Source organism: Eumetopias jubatus, unplaced genomic scaffold, assembly GCF_037043125.1.
Source record: "Eumetopias jubatus isolate StellerSeaLion01/CBP00866 unplaced genomic scaffold, mEumJub1_p1.0 scaffold_17, whole genome shotgun sequence".
NCBI classification, from domain to species: Eukaryota; Metazoa; Chordata; class Mammalia; order Carnivora; family Otariidae; genus Eumetopias; species Eumetopias jubatus.
The window spans coordinates 61,343,764-61,362,692 of NW_028274823.1; the positions used below are offsets into that span (position 1 = coordinate 61,343,764).

Here is an 18,929-nt window from a genome sequence, read left to right on the forward strand (position 1 = left end):
ACTCTGAGTAAGCAGAAATAAATTTTGAAAGAATTTAGAGTTTAGAATGGCAAGAGAAGAAGAAACAAGAGAAGCATAGACAGTGAGTAGTTGGGTCACTGTAGAATATTGGATTAGGGAGGAATTTTACCACCTGCTGGTAAAATAATGGTAAAACAGCAAGTTTATTAGAGCTGCAACATTATCTGGATGTGCTAGAAACTTTGCACCTGACAATTTTAACCCACTATTATGTCACTACTGTGCCCCTGAGGATATTTTAGTTCTAAGATTTTGAACTAGTTTTGTTCTGGTGTCCTATACTTTTACACTAACAAGGCTCTTTACCAGCTATTGTTATGTATAGTGAGAATATGGTGTGTAAAGTTTCTATAAGTAAACAGAAATTTCACAATTCAACTAGTAATTTTAAATACAATAATCATCCTTTTTAAGGTAAAAGAGTTCTAGTGTTTAACACTGTGCAGAAATATTAATATTTTTGTATGCCGTGTAAACAGAAAACAATGCAATGTCAATAGCATCAAATTGGATTAGGGATAATTCATTTCAGTGATCACTTGACTCCTTTTTGAAAATAAACCTAGATAAAAAGTCAATAAAAGACATTTGGAATTGGTATGGATTTTGACAACAGGGAATCCTGAGGGCAATTGAAAATTTGAAGGTAATTGTTCATTATTTTATGAACAAGCTGAGCAAAAATCCAAAGGAATTAGTTTTAATAAATTTACTCTATGATGAATTTTATGTATTATGAATTATTTATTTTTGTGTCCTTCTTTTGCTTAGCATAACATTTTTGGTCTCATCCATATTGTTGCTCACATCAATAGTATACACTCCTTTTTATTGATGAATAGTATTCCATTGTATTAATAAGCCCCAGTTTGTTTATCCATTCTCCTATGAAAGACATTAAGGTTTTTCTCATTTTATGGGCTACTATGAATGAGGAAACCATGGACATTCTTATTGACATTAATTTTGAATTTGTTTCTCCTTCATAAATTTCCATTCTTAATAGTGGAATTACAAAGGTGTTGGGTAATTGCAAGGGAATATGTTTAACTTTTTAAGAAACTCCCATACTCCTTTTCAAAATATTTATGCTACTTTATGTTCTCACGAGCAATGTATGAGAATTCTGATTGCTTTACTTCTCAACACTTACTATTGCCAGTTCCTTTCATTTTAGTCACTCTAGTGAATGCAAAATGGTATCTCCTAATGGTTTTAATATAATTTTTCCTAGTGATTAGGATGTTGAGCAACTTTTCTTTGCTTATTGACTGTGTATCTTCTTTTTCAGGTATGTGTTCACATTCTTTGCCCACTTTTTGATCAAATTTTTCATATTTTTGTTGATTTGTAGGAGTTCTTCATATATTCTTGATAGTAGTCTTTTGTTGGATATGTTTATGGTGATTATAGTTTTGTTCCCAATCTGTGTCCGTTGACTGTTTTTCCATTTCCTTAATGGTATCTTTTGATAAGTTGAAAAATTTAATTTTGTGAAATCAACTTATAGCTTTTTATGGTTAGTTGAGTTTTTTTGCTTCTTGTACAAAGAAAATATTAATTAATTAAAAATATTTGTCTACTACAAAGTTGCGAAGATATGATTCTACATTTTTTCTAGGAGCTAAATGGACTTGAATTTTACATTTAAGTTTATTTTCTATCTCAATTAGTTTTGAATATTCCCATGTATTGGAATTTTAAAAGATTATTTATATATTGTCCTTTGCTCCAGTTAACATTTAAATTAAATTTAGATTTTCCCTCTTTTTATCTTGATTGGTGATTTCTGGTGTTTTCATTGTTGATTTTTCTTTTTTTTTTTAATTTTAGCTGTATGATCGCTCATTTTTTTTTAAAGACTTACTGAGTTGCTCTTTGCAGGCCATAGTCATATAATATGGTTACACTGTCCCCTTCTGGGCCTTTGATTATTCTCTTAGTTTACCAATTTTAAATAATCTTCTGTTAAATTAACCCAGGGTCTTAATGCCATCCCCAAATATAGGGTATAAGACCATTTAAAGGAAATTTATCAGATTAATTTTCTTTCATTTCTTTACAGGATTAATTTTTTTAGATTAATTTTCACAATAACTCTACTATAATTACACAGGTTATTCTTTATTTCTCCTTATTTTATTTTTTTTTAACTTTTAGTCTGAGATACTTGTGCATTCACCTGCAGTTGTAAGAACTTATGCAGGGAGATCTCATGTAGCCTTCAACTATGATGACTTGCATAGCTGCAGTGCACTATCACAACCAGGAAATTAAAGAGTGAAGCAATCCACTGACCAGTTTTACAGGCAGTCCCTTGTGTGTGTGCATTAGGGACACTTTTATTTTTTAACCTTTTTAAGAAGACAAAGACAATTTAAGGTTTTGGTTTTTTTTGTTTGTGATTTATCTGGTGCAATATGAGTTTCAAAGAGCTCCTTAGTTTTCTTCATCTCCCCAATCATTTCTCATTCTTACTTATAAGGCAATGCATGGATCACTGCCTCTAAAACATTATTTTTGTCTCTTTGTATTTGAAATCCTTGGATTGCTATTTCCTCAAAATTAGGTATTTTTACCCTGACTCAATTGAACAGATTCTTTTCTTTTCTTCTTTAAAATCAGTTTGACAAAGATTATATAATAGCAAGCTTTGTTCTTTACAAAGAAAATATCATTTTTGAGATTGCCTAGATAATTTTTCCCTGTTCTTTGTTACATATGCCATATTTACCATGATGCATTATGCTTATTTGCTCACAAGTCCTCGTTTGATTCCTGATGTCTGTTCTCTTTGTTATCAAAGGATATTCCCTTCATCTTTAGCTTTATGATCTTAGCCAACACTTTCAGTTATCCCTCTCTTTCAATCTTCCTGATATTTGGAGATGTTAAGTTTCTAAGATTCCTTCCCAATCTCTATTTTTAAAACTTTGTTTATTTTTTGTTAGAAAATAAGGTTAACAAAGAGCATCTGTTCCTTAATTTTATAGTACTATAGTGCATCTGGTAACCCAGTAGGCTATCTATTTGGTTCTTACAGGGATCTCTAGGTGTTATAAAGAGTATTATTTGTCTTGCCTGGCTGGTGTATATTCAAAAGCCCAAAGATGGAAACACATATGGATGATGCAATGATTAAGGTTAAGATATCTTGTTTTATAAACAGAAAAGTCAAGTGTGATAATTGCAAATGGGCCACTTGTATAAGTTCATGTTGCTATCAGAATTATGATTTGCATTTACTGATTTTGGTACTTCATTTGAAATGTTAATGATTCATTTCCACAGGCATTAACTTTTAGAATCTTGGCATTTCCTAAAAGAACAGAAAGGGAGAAAGGGGAAATTACAACCCAGACTTTCCCACTAAGCAGCCTTGAATGCAAAAATATGCCAATGTATAAGTTACCATTATAGTAAGAATACAGAAATACAGGTCACATATGTTAAAGTAATTAAACAAGGAGTCCATTAGACCTAGGTAGTTCTAATGCCTTGGCAACCAAACGGAAACCTAAGCCAGTCAATTCCTGTAAATGTCTCAAGGTTAAGAAATCAAAACGCAAGAACAACCAATCACAAACAGCCAAGTAGTCTTTCCCAAATAAGGCAACTGCTAAAGCTATAGCTGGGGAACTGATTTCCATGCTCTGCTTCTATGTCTGCCTTATAAAAGCCCTTTCCTCTAGCTCTTGTCAGTGGGGGACTCCCAACCACTTTCAGTATGGTGCTGCCCAATTGAAATTGATATTTGCTCAAAAATCATAAGTTCCTCAAATTTTAATTATTTTAGTTTATTTTTAAACACATTACAGTTATAAGTAATGCGTTTGTTAAAATTTAAGGATCTACATATATTCCGAAATACACATATATATGCTATATTGGCCATACGTTTTTTTTAGATTTTATTTATTTATTTGAGAGAGAGTGAGAAAGAGAGTAGGACTACCTGCTGAGCAAGGAGGCGGGGGAGGAGCTCAATTCTGGGACTCTAGGATCATGACCCTAGCGAAGGCAGACGCCCAAGGGACTGAGCCACCCAGGTGCCCTAAATTGGCCATACCATATTATCATTGTTCCTGGCTTAATATAGCCTTTTTTTTTTTTTTTGGAATAGCAGGCAAGGGAATTTAAACTGAACATACTGTACAAAGGTAATATATAGGATTTTGTGTCAAAGAAAAACTGCCCTGTTTAACAGTGAAGCAGATACTTTAATAATATGCTACAATATCATGTCTTGTCCCAAAGAGTGCATATAGTTGAAGAGAATATGAACACAAAACAACAAACAAACCAGTATTAGTGCCACTTGAAATTCATAAAGAAAATACTTAAAATGTTTGATGAAAAGCAAGTATGAAGCATGTCCTCTTCAAAGGATATTTCTGAGTAAGCTGTAGAATGCTACTAGTGATGTGATAATTGCCTTATTTTCTAAATGATGATAAAGTACTTTTGTTTTTGATGATGATGTTGTTATTGAGAGTTCCTAAGTCTATTAGGTTTTATCAACATCATTTTTGAACCAAAAGAGACTATGAAGAAGCAATTGTAAGATTAGGCCTTTTCATTTTTTAAAATTTTTTAAAGATTTTATTTATTTATTTGAGAGAGAGAGAGAGAGAGAGAGTACTAGCAGGGGTGAGGGGCAGACGGAGAAGCAGGCTCTCCACTGAGCAGGGAGCCTGACTCGGGGCTAGATCCCATGACTCCAAGATCATGATCTGAGCCGAAGGCAGACACTTAACCGACTGAGCCACCCAGGTGCTCCAGATTAGGCCTTTTCCAACGTGAACAGTCAACCCACTGATTTTAATAGTAAAATACACCAAGGTGGGGAGACTAGGGATGGAGCAGATAGTACCTTAGCTGTTTCATCCCCAGGGTTAAGGGAATAAAAAGTTGAAACAGAATATAAGTATACTTTATATTTTAGAATTGAAGTGAAATATTATTAATGAAAATTGCCATTATTAAAGAATTTCTTATAATTATAGTTATTTATTTTCCTTTGCTATAGGTTAGCTCTTGGACTCTGTTAGTTTCCCTTAATAATGCTCTCATAAAATTCTGTATCTAACTTATCATGTACTTATTATGTATTATTAGATTTTCTTTGTTGATTCTGTATCATTTCTATTAAACCATAAGCTCCTCCTGAATAAAAACCATATTTATCTTACTCATCAATGTAATACTGACCTCTACCAAAGTATTTTTCACAGTGGAAAAAATGAATGCTTATTTTATGGTGTCTTAAAATAAACAATATTTTTGAAAATATGCAATTAAAATGCATATTTATAATAGGAACATTAAAAAGAACAGAAAGAGAAACGAACAAAAGTGTTAGTTGTCTTATTATCCAGAGATAACTACTATGTATTCTTTCATTTTCCTTGTAGATGTATGCAAATATATGTTTTTAAATCATTTAGTATTCCAAAAAGGGATCAGATTATACATATTATTCTCTGATCTCTGTCCCCGCCCCCCCATTTAGGCTTTTCCACCCAAAGCCTCATTTATTGCTGCTTTCTAAACTAGCCAGCTCATACTATTTTAGCTTTATATTTCACACATATGAAGGTGATCCTTCTTTGGCCAGTTGTATAGACTAGCCAAACACCTTCATAGGCCCCCTTTTGTTGCAGGGACCCTGGGTCTAGAACTTGAATGATGAAACCATCCCATTAGCATTTTGGGATGGTGTTCCCTCACTGTTATAAAATATGAATTCTTCGCCACCAGAAATATAAATATAAAAAATTTAAAAAAAAGAAGAAGAATTTTAGATAGCCCTATCAGGCAAGTCCTAGATTACAAGTACTGTAGATAATTGCTGCATCTGTAATACTATATATTCATACCTTTTTTTCTGTCACAAAAAATTTATTATTGATCTCAAGAAAATGCTATTTTGAGAAAATTATGAAACAGATGTTGACTATGAGGCTGATAATGTCTTCAAATGGCAAAGAAAGGTATATCCTGTATTCAATAGTTAGTATTCCATCTAGAGAAGATAGACTTAATAAAATATGCCAACTATGTCATATAAGTCATTGCTTGATCCTAACAATTGTGTTTTGATTCTTACAAAATGCAACAATTTCCTTAAAAATTCAAGTAGCAAGCTACAGAATTTTATAGGAAAATTGTGTAGACACAAGCCTTTGCTAGTATTGTAAATCACTTTTCTATTGGTAATAGAGGAAGACTCACTGATCCCATACATACATACATTGGTTGAATATAAAACCTCTTTCCTGTTTTTGTAATTATGGAAATAGATTAGGTTTTTGAGGTTCTTGTCAACTATATGTAACCATTATGCATGAGGAAATGAACTTTTAAAATCGACAGCTGAACAAACTCTAAATGAGCACAAGTATGTTAGAAAGATAAACCTAGAAAAATACTTTTTTTTTTAAGATTTTATTTATTTATTCGACAGAGAGCACAAGTAGGCAGAGTGGCAGGCAGAAGGAGAGGGAGAAGCAGGCCCTCCGCTGAGCAGGGAGCCGGATGTGGGGTTCTATCCCAGGACCCCAGGATCATGACCTGAGCCAAAGGCAGCCACTTAACCAACTGAGCCACCCAGGTGCCCCCAAAAATACTTTTTCTGTGTCTGCTGTGTTTTTTCTCTGAAACCTGAATTAATTGTCATAGAGTGAGTGGGGATGGGGGAACTACTTCAGAAAAAAAAATTAAAACCTATTGCTGATAATTTTACATTTTCATTGAAAGTTATGAATAGTTCTACACTTGATCTTAGCCAAAAGGCTGAGAAGCGATAGGTTATGAATAGTTCTGATTTTAGATTGACAAAGTCTATATAATTTACGAAGACTGCCTTACGCCATTTTCTCTAAGAATGAAGAAGTTATGCACCCTCACTTAACCCAATAAGATATCGTAAGGATTGAATATTACCAAATATTTAGATAGTCATATGGTTATTTGCAGGATTCAGTTCCTCTCAGGTTGTTGGGCTCTGTTGGACAGTCTACCTTTAGTTTGTTATCATGTGCACTACTTCAAAGAGCAGCTCACACAACATGGCAAATGCCTCATCAGAATGAACTAAGTGAGAAGATGGAGAGCACAGGTGAGGTAAACATATCACTGTCTTTTATAACTTAGTCTTGGAAGTGACACCTCACTTTTGCTGTATTCTGTTCATGAGAAACAATTCACTGGATTCAGCCTACACTCAAGAGAAGGGGAACACACATAGATGTAAATACTAGGAAACCATTTTAAAAGCCGATTACCACACAAAATAATGAGTTGCCCTTGCTATATTTTTTACCAGCCTCAAGGATATAGGTCATTATATAGAGGTTTACCATTTCACTTAGGTCAGTCTCAAACCCTCCTAACACAATATTATAAAATTCTTATCTTTTACATCAGACAAAGAAACTATAGATTATATATACAAATATATGTGGGTACATAGCAACAATGAAAGTTCTTTAAAGATTAATATTTATCAGTCATCCTTTATAAGTGTTTCTTTAATGTAACAATATTTGGCAGGTATGTGTATATATGTATGTGCGTGTATTTATGTGTTTGTTTAACTCTGTTGGGGGCACTGGAGAAAGAAATCCTACTATTTAATAAGGGGACATGGATTCTTATTGATTCATTCCTGATTTATAACAAATATATATATTTATTTGGGTTATTTGAGAAACATTTTATTGAAGTGTAACATACAAAGAAGTGCAAAATCAGATGTACAGCTTCCTGACTTTTTACAAAGTGAAAACACCATGAAATCAAGAAATGGATATCATCAATATGCCAGAGGCATGCCTGGGTGCCCATCCAATCATTAAATTTCTAGAAAGTAACCATTATTTTCTACTATTATCTCAGCCTGTTCTGGCTGCTCTAACAAAGCACCGTAGACTAGGTGGTTTATAATGACAGAAATTTATTTCTCATAGTTCTAGAGGCTGAAAATCTGAGATCAGCGTACCCATATGGCCGAATTCTGGTGAGAGCACTCTTTGGGGTTGCAGACTGCTGGATTCTTGTATCCTCACATGGTGGAGAGCAGAGAGCAGCAAGCTCTCTCATGATTTCCATAAAGACTGATTCCATTCATGAAGGTAGCTCTCATTAACTCATCTAATGCTGATTACCTCCCAAAGGCCCCGCCTCCTATTCCCATCACATTGCGGGATAGGGTTTCAGTATATAAAATGGGGGGAAGGGGGGACACAGACATTCAGTTCATAATAACCACCATAAATTAGTTTTGTCTGTCATTTTTTAAAGTCTGTATAAATGGAATCAAGTATGTACAGTTTTACAACAAGCTTGTTTTACTCAAAATGGTTTGTGAGATTCAACCTTTTATGGCAATCGTAAAATCCAAAAACTGACCTTTTGTTTAGCTAGGTTCATTCATTTTCATGCTTGGAAAAAAGTATTCTCTTTTAAGTTTTTGGCAATTACTATCCATGCTACTATGAACATTCTTTATACATACCTTTTAGCACATATGTGAGTATATTTCCAATGGATTTATATACCTAGGAGTGTCCTAGGTCATTAGGTATGATGGATTCAGTTTTAGAAGATATTGGCAGTTTCTAAAGTTTCATACCAATTTTATATCCACTAGAATTGCACGAGTTGCTTTTTAAGTTGCTCCACATTTTAGCCAAAACTTGATAGTAGTCATTTCCATTTTAGCCATTCTAGTCGATGTTAGCGGTACTGCATTTTAATAGACATTTCCTTGATGGATGTGGATTTTGAAAAGTTTTTCAAATATTTATTGACCATTTGAATTACCAATTTTGTGAAATACTTATAAACTCTTACCTATTTTTTTAAATGAATAGTCTGATTTTTTATTGATGTAAGACTATTATACATTCTAGATGCTTTTCATTGGTGAGATAAACGTATTATGCTTGTCTTCTTTCACTCAGTGATTTGCTTTTCACTTGTTGGCTTATTTGAGAGAAATAATTTTTATTTTAATAAAATTGAATATATCAACTGGACTTTTCCTTTATGGTTAGTGACTTTTTTCTTGTTTAAGAAGTAATTGCCAAAACTCAGTGTCACGATATTGCATAGAACTTTATTGTTTTTCTTTTTATATTTAGATGTACAATTTACCTGGAATTGACTTTTAACTACATTGTGAGATAAAGGTCAAGACCATGTGGCTATCCTATAGATCTGTTAATCACCAATTATTAAATCAATCATCTTTTCCACTTCAATTCAAGGTCAACTTTGTCAGAAATCAAGTGACTGTATAAATTCCAATCTGTTTCTGGACGGACTTGAGAATTGACATCTTTACAATACTGAATCTTCTAATGAATAAACATGATAAATTGTATTCATTGTCTATTGCTGCATGACACATTATGACAAGTTTAACAGTTTAAAACAAAACAAATTTATTATCCTGCCATTTCCATGGGTCGGTAGTCTGGGTGCAAATTAGCTAGCTTCTCTGTTCACAGTCTCACTGGGCTGAAATCAAGGTGTTGGCCAGGATTGGTATCTCATCTGAACCTTGGGGAAGTCCTCATTCTCATTAGGATGTAACTCTGAAAACCTCAAATGATCCAGTAATGAGCACACATTGCAGGCTATATTTCTTTTGATCTTCCTGGATCCTTCTCTGTTTAGACTGTGAAACCGTATTTTCTGTTTGTATGTACTTAGAGGCAGCATTGAGATAATTTATTCAGTAGTGCTAATTTGGTCTTTTGAAATCTGAGAGTAAGGAGGAGTAGAGAGAGAATGGGGGCTTTGTCAGATAATTGTGAAACTCGTAACTTTCTCATTGTTGGAATTCTTACAAATAGAGCTAAATCATACACATATTTGTGGATAATTGGATAATCAGTGCTGGTTTATTTACTGTAGTTTTGCAGTGAGCTTCTCTAGTAGAAGGGGAGGATAAAATAAAGTAACTTTATTAATTTAAAATATATACCCATTCCAGACATTTAATTTTGTTTGCCCTTTACTTTGAAATGAGTGGTGACTAAAACCACTAATTATATTGTATGAATATATCTTAGTATATAATGAGGGAAAACAGCATTAAAATCAGGAGCCAAGAAGTCAAGTTCCTGTGTTAGGTTACATTCTTAAGCATTCCTATTTTGGGAGAATCCCCTCACCCACTAAAATGTTTTAGGGGGATGACTACTGGCTATTAGGACATTTCAAATGACTTCATCAGAAATGAAGGAAAGTATTTGATGATCCATTAAATCTTGTGAGTTTTGTCCGTTATGAAATTTTCTATATGGAAAAGCTTTTTTAAAAAATTTTTTATTGTTATGTTAATCACCATATATTACATCATTTGTTTTGGTGTAGTGTTCCATGATTCATTGTTTGTTCATAACACCCAGTGCTCCATGCAGAATGTGCCCTCTTTAATACCCATCACCAGGCTAACCCATCCTCTACCCTCCTCCCCTCTAGAACCCTCAGTTTGTTTTTCAGAGTCCATCATCTCTCCTGGTTCGTCTCCCTCTCTGACTTACTCCCCTTCATTCTTCCTCTCCTGCTATCTTCTTCTTTTTCTTTTTTCTTAAAATATGTTGCGTTATTTGTTTCAGAAGTACAGAACTGAGATTCAACAGTCTTGCACAATTCACAGCGCTCACCGCAGCACATACCCTCCCCAATGTCTATCACCCAGCCACCCCATCCCTCCCACCCCCAACCCCTCCAGTAACACTGTTTGTTCCTGAGATTAAGAATTCCTCATATCAGTGAGGTCATATGATACATGTCTTTCTCTGATTGACTTATTTCACTAAGCATAACACCCTCCAGTTCCATCCACGTCGTTGCAAATGGCAAGATCTCATTCCTTTTGATGGCTGCATAATATTATATGGAAAAGCTTTTTGAAATGGAGTTAGATTCAGAAAATAAAATCATGGTTAAGAACCAAATGTACACTGCTTTTGAAAAACCATTAGGATTATAAATTTCAGTGTATAGTACCATTTAATTGCTGCCGTAGTATGGTTAGCTTATATCTTAGGAGAGCCATGTCTTCTCTTTTGGAGTTAGACATTTTAGGACTTCAATGAAAACATATTAGTTACCTTTAGGTAAAGTCTTTTATTACATCCTTTTCTTAATTACATTAAAGCATAACTGAGCAGGTGAGAATTGCCATCAGTGTTTGACTCTCCTGTATACCCACCTTGTGGTAAGAAAAATTGAAAAGAAATTCCTAACTTAAAAGCAAATATTTTAGAATAAAATTGTTGAAATACACATTATTATCATGGCAAGCAGAAAAGTGTTATATGACATTTCCAAATACCAAGCCTTGGGGAGAAAGTAGTTTGTACTAGTTAACACTACCTGGGGTAGTGGGAAAAGCATGGACTATGAATTATGCAGGTCTAAGTCTGAATCTCCACTGGATAAATCTTTGTTGAACTGAATACCTCCTACTAAATATTAATGTGATAATCTTGGGCATTTATATCTGGCCAATAATCGACAGGCTGGGTAATTTATAAACCTCAGCTTCTTCACCTGTAAATTAGATTAAATGAAGATTTACAATTGCTTTTTGGCAATCGTAAAATCCAAAAAACCCTCTGAAAAGCAGAACCTATTCTTGTAAATCATTTGGTGGTAAAACTTGTGTGAAGTGTTACAAGGTTAGTGAGAGTCTTTTTCTTTTTTTAATCCTATCTAATGTGAATTATCATAACTTTGGTTGTTGAACTATTCATGTAATGGAAAGAGAAAGAAATGCATTTGTTTTCTAAAATCCAAAATATAAATTCTACTATATATTTTGTGCCAGAGTTTCTATAAAATGATATGGATGTATACTTACTTTTCATAAATAACACAGTATCTAGTATACAAAAAAATGCTAACTTCCTTTTGGCTACTTGGTATTATTCTTTAGATATTTACTCCTTACTTGTTTTACCTGGCTCATATTGATTTTTCCTAATCTCCAGAAACATTACAAACAAAAATTGTGAGCCAAAGATACATTTCAGGGATGTTCTAAAGGTCAGCTTAAGGGATTTACAGATATTTTATGAAAGATTTTTTTTTTTTGGTATCTCAGAGCTGAAAGCAGGAATGATAACCCAAATATCTAATTATGTACATCTCAAAATATAGCAAATCAAGAAAATATAATAAAGTTAGGACAGTTATTACCAAGTAACTTTAAAAAACAGGGGCATTTGACCAGATGAACTTGGTCTAGAAAACAATACCCATTTAGAAAATAATGAATTTAATTTGAAATATTTGCTGCTGTATGAACACTATAGAATTTTAGTGCACTATTTGTTTTCATGCCCTTCTGCTAGATTGCAGGACCTTTGAGAGTTAGGATCCATTTCTTTTTCTTTCTTTCTTTTTCTTTCCTTCTTTCTTTCTTTCTTTCTTTCTTTCTTTCTTTCTTTCTTTCTTTCTTTCTTTCTTTCTTTCTTTCTTCTTTCTTTCTTCTTTCCTTTCTCTTTCTCTTTCTCTTTCTCTTTCTCTTTTCTTTCTCTTTCTCCCTTCCTCCCTTCCTCTCTTCCCTTCTTCCTTTAAATCCAACTTCTTTAATACACAGTAAGCACTCAGTAATTTTTAAATAAATGAATAAACACATAAATGAAAAAAAAAAGACCAAAAAATAAGAGGATCATTTTGGACTCGTGGTCAAATGACAGAGTTTGAATTAAAATATATTGAAGCTAAGATGCAGATATATAACTAACATTGCAGGGAATGAGTAGACATTTTAAATGAGCAAGGGTTTTTTCTAAATATTTCAGGTACAGAGTAGTTATGATTCCTGGCTATATACTGCTCAGGGGTAGAGTGTCATCTTCATAAAATTACTAAGAAGCATGAATAAAAAGAAAAAGTCATATGGAAGTAAAAATCAAAGAAGAAAAAAGGAATCAGGCCAAAAGAAAGAGACTAAACAGAATTGATGGATACTATGAGAAAGGTGGAGACTGCTACTTTCTAGCAAAATTTTCAAGACTCTGAAAACAATAGCTCAAATCAATATATTTTATGTCATCAAAGTGAACCAATTTTAATTAAAATAATAAAGGTCCAATGACCCATTGGCTGGACAGTAACCTAGGTCATAAAAAATGCAAGGCTTTCTTCTGTAATTTGTACTCAACCCAGAAAAGCCTCTGGCCTTCTGTCTCTCTTAAGGAAAATCCCAAAATGCAAAATAATTGCCTTTAAGCACTGATTCTAAATACAAGGTCTTTGTAAAATTGTGCTTGGTGACAAAATTGAAGCACATACCCACACTAAACATTATGCCATAAGGTGTGTTGTTCGTTTTTGTTTTTTTTATCCCCCACCCCCCAGCTGGCTTGTTGTGCTGCCTTGTTAATATATTCAAAATGTCTCCTTTGATTCACAAATCTATCTGACCTATCATTCATTCATTCAACTATTTTATTAAAAATGTAATGGAATTGGGGCGCCTGGGTGGCTCAGTTGTTAAGCCCCTGCCTTCGGCTCAGGTCATGATCCCTGGGTCCTGGAATGGAGCTCCGCATCGAGCTCCCTGCTCCGCGGGAAGCCTGCTTCTCCCTCTCCCACTCCCCCTGCTTGTGTTCCCTCTCTCGCTGTGTCTCTCTCTGTCAAAATAAATAAATTAAAATCTTTAAAAAAATGTAATGGAATTATGTTCATAATTTTCCTGAAATCTATTAATAAGTGCTGTTTGGTTAGATAAATGACACAGTGAGATTTAATAATAGCAGTATTGAATTTAGAGTGAGATAAGTCAGAGATGACTTTATGGAGACCAGGACATACTCACTAGTTGTTAAGATGAGTATAGTTATCATGTTCTTTGGACTTAAAAATTAACAAAATCATTTTTTTTCAGGGCAGCCAGAAATTGATCAGGATTATGGTAGCTGGCTTTTGCTAACATGGCCACAAAACACTTAAATTGAAAACAATTCTACCGAATATTTATTTATGATTTTGGTCACGGAGGAAAGTAGCTTAGAAATAATACCAACTAACTAGTGAACTGGTCTTCCTCTAGGAAAATTTGTGCACTGAGCCAGGTTATAATTAGAAGGTGGCTTAGTGAATGTGCGAACAGAGCCAGAGTTGGTTGGATGATCTAGTGTCATCAGTTTTATGTTACCCTCAATAGGAAGAAACACTGGCCCAGTGAATTCACACTACCTGGTCAGATATTTGCTCTCCTGAACAGTGAAATAAACACACTAAGGACCCCTTTTGTTTTACTCAAAGAGGGTAAACTGCAGTGTGTTAAAGATGTATTCTCCAAATTATAACCACAATCTAATTATGTCTTTCTGAGACAAGATCATGGATGTCTTAGCTGTGTTTAAAATGTGGACAATTTTATAGAATTTTCCCAAATTATTTCTGCATCTGGTAAATCTTATCCATGTTTCTCTATTTGTGGTTATCTTTATTCTTAAGTCTTATGAGTAACTACATATTGTAGTTGTCTATCGCTGCATAACAAACTATCCCAGATCTTAATGGCTTGAAAATACATTCATTATCTAACAGTTTCTGTGAGTCGGGAATCTTGCAATGATTTAGCTGGATGATTTTGGTTTAGATTGTCTCATTAGGTTTCAGTCAGTGCGTTGGCCAGAGTTAGAGTATATGAAGACTTGATTGGGATTCAGGAATATGGTTCTAAGATTACTCATGTTGCTGTTGACAGGAGGATTAAGTCCTTTACCATATGGGTTACTTACAACATGTCTTTTCCCACAGCAAGTGATAAGAAAAAGAAAGAGAAAGGAAGAGAGAGACAAACACAAAAGAGAAGCTACAGTTCTGTCTAACCTAATCTCAAAATCCCGGCAGTTTTTTCAGCTCACACAATATGGCATACCTACTTTCAAATCCACTCTCATAGTTTAAGTTCTTATCATTGTAGCATTATATCTCTTATATCAAAATATTTAATTGCTATTTATGGTTGCATAATGAAGCACACAAAACTTAGCTTTTTAAAACAATATTTATTATCGTGTGTGTGTGTGTGTGTGTGTGTGTGTGTGTGTGTTAGGAATCTTGGAGTGTCTTAGCTGGTTGAGTTCGGATTAGGGTGTCTCATAAGGTCCTAGTCAAGGTATTAGGCAGGATTATAGCTTGTGAAGACCTAAATGGGGCTGAAGAATTCACTTCTAAGCTCTTCTATGTGGTTTTGGAAGGAGGCTTCAGTTCTTCACCACTGGGCTTCTCTCATAGGGCTTATCACAACATGGCTTCTTCGAGAACAAATGATGAGAAAATGAGAGAGACAAAAGAGAAAGAAAAAAACCTAATCTTGGAAGTATATACCATTACTTCTGTCATAATCTCTTGTCCATACATTCCATTCTTAGTAAAATGTGGAGAGAGATGACACAAGTTTACAGATTCCAGGAGGAGGCAGGGATCACTGGGGATCATACTAGAAGCTGGCTACCACAGCTACTGTGGACGTGGCTTGTTTAATTTAGGAAGCACTAAAATAGAGTGGTTAAAATGTGGCTCCCTATTCTGGAAAAAATGGCAATTTCTTAAAAATAATGCTAAATATACACTTACCTTATCCCGCAATTACATTCTGGAAATTTATTTCAGAGAAATGATCATTTAAGTCTATGCAAAAATATATACATAATTGTTCATAGAAGCTTTTTGTAATAGTCAAAAAGTAGAAATGATCAAAATGTTCATGTGATTGGTTAAGCAAACTGTGATTTACCCATACCATGGAATACTATTCGTCCGTAAAAGGAACAGAATATTGATAGGTGCAACAACTTGAATGAACCTCAAGACATTATCCTGAGTGACAAAAAGTCAATCTTAAAAAGTTACATTCTGTATGATTCCACTTATACAGGATTCTTGAAATAAAAATATAGAGTGGAGAACAGATTAATGGTTACCAGGATTTAGAGATAGTCAAGGAGAGAGAGTGGGTGTGACTCTAAAAGGGTAGTCTGAAGGAAACCTTTATGGTATGGAATAGTTCTGTACCTTGATTGTGGTGGTGGTTACATGACTCTACACAGGGGATAAAATGACATGAAAGTACATACACACTTTGCACCAATGGCAATTCCCTCATATTGATATTATACTGTAATTATGTGTGATGTAACCATTGAGGGGTAGAGGGTAAAGGGTGCATGGCACCATTCTGTACTATCTTTCAACTTCCTGTAAATATAAAATTATTTCAAAATAAAAGGTTAAAAAATAATGCATGATTCTTCAAATCCCAGCTCTGTTACCTATTAACTGTGGATAAACTGCTTAACCATTTTTTATTAGTTTAGAAGATCCTAGTTAATTTGTTAGGATAATTTGTGGTGACAAAAATTACACACGGAGACTAGAAAGAAAACACCTGAAAGTGAAAGCTCAGGAGGCTTAAGATTTTACCTTTCCTTGCTTCATTCCTACTTTTCAAATCTGTACAAAAAAGGGGTGAAGAGATGGTGTGGGAGGGGCAGAAGGGGAGAGTGAAGTCTTTCCAGAATTTAATTGTCAATGGGTAACTTATAGCTTATGTTATTCTTACCAGGGGGTGGCATTCTTTTTGTTTGTCTGTTTGTTTCAAATTTTATTTAACTGCTAGTTAGTTAACATATAGTGTAATATTGGTTTCAGGAATAGAATTTAGTGATTCATCACTGACATACAACACCCAGTGCTCATCACAAGTGCCCTCCATAATCTGGGGGTGGGATTCTTGAAATGTTGATTTTCCTTCTTGGGTGTAGCCATGACATAAGCCTTTGATACTTATCTAAACTATTGGTCCCAGCTCTTATGTTATTCATATTTCAATTATTTGGTACCATTAGTAATTTCATTGTGTTTTATCTTGGACCTTAAATTATATTCTCATTTTGAATTTCATTTTTGTAAACAACTGATAATCAATTTATTAAAAAGGTTGATTTAAATGTCAGCAGTGGTGAGTTCAACCTCCTCAATACTGATGGAAGTAATTTGTTTACCAGTCTCAGAAGGACTGTGCAAATCAATGAGTCGTTTGTGGATCATCACCTGAAAACGATACCAAGTCTTAGAACATTCACCGATTCTCAGTGATTCTTTGTGGGCATCTGGACTGGTCTTTTTCCTTGGAGATTCTTTTCCTTTGCCCTCTCATCAAGTTCGGGCATACCTTCTCTGAAGATTTTACCTTGTTGCTGGCTGGAGTAATTCTAAAGATTTTTTTTAAGATTTTATTTATTTATTTGAGACAGAGAGAGAATGAGAGATAGAGAACACGAGAGGGAAGATGGTCAGAGGGAGAAGCAGACTCCTTGCGGAGCAGGGAGCCGGATGCGGGACTCGATCCCCGGACTCCAGGATCATGACCTGAGCCAAAGGCAGTTGCTCAACCGACTGAGCCACCCAGGCGCCCGAAAACATCTGCTCTTAAATAATCACTTGCCTCATGTGCAAAATGGGAATTATAATACCTAAGTTAAAGGCTTACTATGGGGATCAAATGAGATATTTGTTTGTAAAGGGCATAGCACATTGCCTATGTGGGCTTAATAATTGAATAAACAGTAACTCAATATGCCAGCACCTATATTTTCCTCTGCTACTGTTTCCCTTCAGATTTATTCATGAACATTCTGTGTTCTGCACTGGCTCATTATGGCAGCCATGCATTCAGCCATTCTGAAGTTGTGGTACATTTTCTAGGTGCTCTCACCTCCTATAGGTTACTTCACCTTGTCATTTGTTGCCCATTACTCTGTGCACATCAGATTCCACTGGTTACTGAAGCCACATTGGAAAGAGATCCTTCTTCCATTTTGTTCTTTTCTAGTATTGAATTATACTCCACAACAACAGAATGTGTCCCTTTTTTCAAAGATTCACTCATGAGTCACAAGTCTATAGGGAATCAGGCTGGGGGTACTTCAGGGGAAATCATCACACTATACTGAGAATCTCCTCTATCCTCGGGTAACCAACCTGTATTTTTGGACAGATTATGCACATCACTTCTTTTTCACAGAGAATGAGTTCCTTTCTAGGAGGTTGCTCAGTTCCTCAAACAAATAGACTTCTTGTTCCAAAGAGACAAGGTTAATATGTTCCATTACAAAATCGGAAGGAAGCACTATTTTCTTTCTCTTTTCTCCTCATTTTATGTTCAGAAAATACACTAATTGGGTGATATGTATTCTCTTTCTCTCTTTCCTGAAATACCTAAAAGATAAGTAATGTGAGAGAAACTTAGAAACTATCCTAACCAAACAGTTATAAGAAACAATAAGAGACAGGAAGCAACCCTTACTTCCTGAAACATGAAGAATACATTGTCTTGAACTCTCCAGGCTGCATGCTCCCACCCCCCACTCTGCCTCTCTCTCTCTCTTCATATGTGTATATATAAATGCAGCAAAAATAAATTTAATGCAACTATCCCAATTTACTGTCAGATACAAACAATACAATGAAGTACACTTAACTAAGATTTTATGTCTTTATTGTCATGTCAACAATTAACATGATATTTTCTACAATTTATATGCCAGGTAAGGATTTAACCTCCTGCTAGCAGATACACAAATATTTTGTATGAAGGGAAAACAAGCATAACTTAAGCAGGTGTAACTTCATGCTGCAGATTTCAATGGGCACCTTTTCTTTTATTTAGCAGGCGAAGGGTAATGTTACTCTGAAGACAGTCAAAGAGGTGGAATAGGGCTACCTCTGTATGTTTGGCAGGCTGCCAGCATCCCTGGCAATAGAGTCTGCTAAATGCTTTTTTCTTATCATTTTTGTTCATGTAGACTACTGAATACAATGCATAGAAACACAATCCTTTCAAAATTACACAGCCTCCAATACTC

General features: G+C 34.5%; 1 protein-coding gene and 1 pseudogene across 1 annotated transcript in view; one reads left to right on the forward strand and one right to left on the reverse strand.

Moving 5' to 3' along the window:
• The window catches only part of CTNNA3 (catenin alpha 3), a 1,824,697-nt gene that overhangs the window by 1,507,347 nt on the left and 298,421 nt on the right, over nucleotides 1-18,929 (forward strand). The gene's annotated exons all lie outside the window — the stretch shown is intronic.
• Nucleotides 6,699-6,828, reverse strand: LOC114214254 (U2 spliceosomal RNA; annotated as a pseudogene).